General features: G+C 42.9%; 2 non-coding genes across 2 annotated transcripts; both read right to left on the reverse strand.

Moving 5' to 3' along the window:
- Positions 1-515: 515 nt before the first annotated feature.
- On the reverse strand, positions 516-589 carry TRNAW-CCA (transfer RNA tryptophan (anticodon CCA)). Its single transcript has one exon. It is a non-coding gene; the product is annotated as a tRNA-Trp (tRNA).
- Positions 590-821: 232 nt separating this feature from the next.
- Positions 822-895, reverse strand: TRNAP-UGG (transfer RNA proline (anticodon UGG)). The gene has a single exon. It is a non-coding gene; the product is annotated as a tRNA-Pro (tRNA).
- Positions 896-3,408: the final 2,513 nt, after the last annotated feature.

Raw genomic sequence — 3,408 nt, forward strand, 5'->3', positions numbered from 1 at the left:
TCTGCTAAATCAATTTGGTACTTAAATCTATGCTTACTCCACCGAGTCACTTCGCTTTTCTATCGTCCGCACCAATCTCAACTTCAGTATTATTTGTTGGATTGAATAAGATCCGGCTTATATGATACAAGAGTATCAGCTTAGAAGGAACGAGGAGTGCCCATTAGCACTTACTGATCCGCCGCACTTACCAATCATCTATTACCAATTAATACCTGAATCTTTTTCGGTAAGTATTTGTACTAAATGTATGTGAACCCAAATGGTTGAAGCACTGCTATCCGGAATTGTGTTGGGTTTGATCCCAATAACTCTAGCTGGATTATTTGTAACTGCATATTTGCAATATCGACGTGGCGACCAACTAGATATTCGGTAGAAGACGGAGACTCATTTGCCATATCCTTCTCCCATTCCTAAGATCTCTCTGGTAATCCAGAGGGATCGGGAAATGCAAATTCTTAGTATGTGTGGGTATTGGTCGAACCAGCTGATACCGACTTGAGTCGGAGAAACACGCCCTGTAGGATTTGAACCTACGACATCAGGTTTTGGAGACCTGCGTTCTACCGAACTGAACTAAGGGCGCTCCATTCCCCACGTAAGCCAGTTTCCATTCTAATCAGAATCTGCGGACATCCGGACACGGGAATAGAATCAGACTCTTAATCGGAGTGGTTCTTTCACCGACCAGGAGAGAGGAAGATAAATGGAATGTCTCTTGTGGGGGAATCAGTTGAATAACACAAACAATCTACCCAGATGGATTTCTCTTGTCACCAATTTCTCACCAATATCATTTTGGGATGTACGGGGAACAATAGGGATGACAGGATTTGAACCTGCGACATTTTGTACCCAAAACAAATGCGCTACCAAACTGCGCTACATCCCTATTGGTCTCGATCTCCGACTGGCATTCTCGGTATTGAGACGCGTGATCCAAGTAATTATAACTGATAGCCACAGAACTTGACTACCCACTTAAGAAGTAACCATGTCCCGAGAGGATGTCGCCTCCGAATCATTCCCAGACCGGAAGAATCCGATTCCCTTACTGGGGTTGGTCGTGGTAAAAATACTGGAAGAGACACATCATCTTCCTAGTCGATTGAAAAACGAAGGAGAATTCACAATGCAAGATGTAAAAATTTATCTTTCCACGGCCCCCGTGTTGGCTACGATATGGTTTGGGCTGCTAGCCGGTTTACTAATAGAAATAAATCGATTCTTTCCAGATGCCTTGATATTTCCATTTCTCTAGTCGGGGGGAGGCGGGGGTTGAGCAAAACAAAAGTAAGGTGGGAGAAATAGATCGATTTCCGTGAGGGGAGCAGTGAGCGATCCATTCATTACTGGAAATCGATAAATCGGGAATTCTATTAATGATTTATTACTGAGACGGTATCTTCCCATCCACTCCTCCCCCATTTCCTTCACTTATTTCAATGAATCCTATGGCTAAAAGTAGAGATGCGAGAGTAACTATTGCTTTGGAATGCACAAGTTGCACCCGAAAAGGGACTGACGACAAATCTCTAGGTATTTTTCGATATACTAAGCGTAAGAATCGTCGCAATACACCTACTTGATTGGAATCGAGGAGATACTGTCCCTGCTGCTACAAACATACCATTCACAAAGAGTCGAAGAAATAAGTGATCTGTTTCTAATCAACTGGAAAATAATCAATAGTTTTCGGAAATGTCATGAAAGGTATCACGAATAAATCTAAGCAGTCTTCGCGTAGACGTTCTCCATCCATCCGATCCGACGAGATTATTGACTACAGAAATATAAGTTTACTCCGTCGATTTGTAAGTGAACAGGGAAGGATTTCACCCAGATGAATGAGTAGGTTGACCCCGAAACAACAGCACTCAATAGCTGTCGCAATCAAAAGAGCTCGTATTTTAGCTTTGCCACCGTTCTCGAATAACGAGAATTAGACCTTGCATTGCTAGCGACTAGACAATTAAGTTCTAGTTTGAAAGATTTGGCATTCAACCGACTACTCGATCCTATTAACCCTAAATGGAGAAATGAATAGGAGTCGGAACCAATACTCCGGGTGGAATATTTGTAGTTTACTACCGTCCGTTCCGCCTCTCCGGGAGACAATATCCGGAGAGGTTTCTTATTTTCAACCAGTAGATTCGTATACTGGTAGTTGTGCAATCTCGGAAAAACAGTGAGTATCTAGGATAGCTATCTATGCAGGTATTTTGCGATTCAGATAAACTCGATTTTCATATAAATTGTGAATCATCCTATTATGAGAAATTCCATTCCCTCGTGCTGCTGCATTGATCCGGGCAATCCGTAAGCGACAAATTTCTCTCTTTCGATTACTCCTATCTCGATAAGCAGAAGCCAATGCTTTCATTTCCTGTTGATTCGCCGTTCTAAATAGCTTTGAATGAGCTCCCCTAAATCCAGATGTAATTTCAGGAATACTTTTGCGACGTTTCCGAGCCACAGATCCGCGTTTTACCCTAGTCGTTGAGTGTTTACCCTCACAAAATATCAAAATTATTCTTTGGGGACTCTGTCTGTCACACTGGTGATACAACCCCCCCCCCCCCCCCTTCAGTCCCGAATGAATCCCACCTCTCTCATATCATCGGAACCGTCTGGATGCATCCTTCTAGCAAGAAGACGGAATTGCTAAGTGTAGATCTGGTGGCATGCACGGTCGCGGTGGCACACCAAAACTCTCAATTCCCGCACTCCTGATATCCGAATTATTCGGATTAGTAGGATCAGAAATAGTTGAAATAGAATCTGAATCTGGTCACTTAATTCTTTTGAAAGAACAATTCCCGCAAGAGACTTTCCTATCTGACGTAGAAAATAATGATTCCAATGGCTTTTGCTACCTTAACCTTCCCGTCCACAAATCCCCGAGATCAGATGCCTCTTGATAAAGAAGTTGCACCAGAGGGAGTTATGGATTCCAAAGTTTCCGTAGTATCTTCCTCGACAGTTGGGTCCTTCCTATACACCGGAGCCTATGATTTCCCGATGACGGGGGAAATGGAATTACTGTTGGTAAGTCGTATAGTTTCCAATCCCCGGCTCCACTCAAGACTTGAGAGATCAGGTAAAGAGTTTCATCCTAGAAAGACTTATTTGTATAGTAACGGTATTTCACTTCGGTAGTTGGCTGGATGGTTGACCCAAAGCAAAGCTACCGCCATTGCAGGGATTCCAGCAGAGATATGGGAATCGATATCCTCATCCCCACGTCGCTTAGTGATTTTTTTAGTATCACTGATAAGTTGCTTCTCATCTCACACTAAGATGATTGGATTTGCACCAATCAGAACTATGAATTTTCGTCTCTCAGTAAAGGATATAGATGACGGATCTTTGCCTAATTACAGTGAAGGGATCTTGCTGCGACAC

The sequence above is a fragment of the Dipteris shenzhenensis genome, unplaced genomic scaffold (assembly GCF_047967505.1).
Source record: "Dipteris shenzhenensis isolate YYH24624 ecotype China unplaced genomic scaffold, Dip_SZ_1.0 scaf0122, whole genome shotgun sequence".
Classification (NCBI taxonomy): Eukaryota; Viridiplantae; Streptophyta; class Polypodiopsida; order Gleicheniales; family Dipteridaceae; genus Dipteris; species Dipteris shenzhenensis.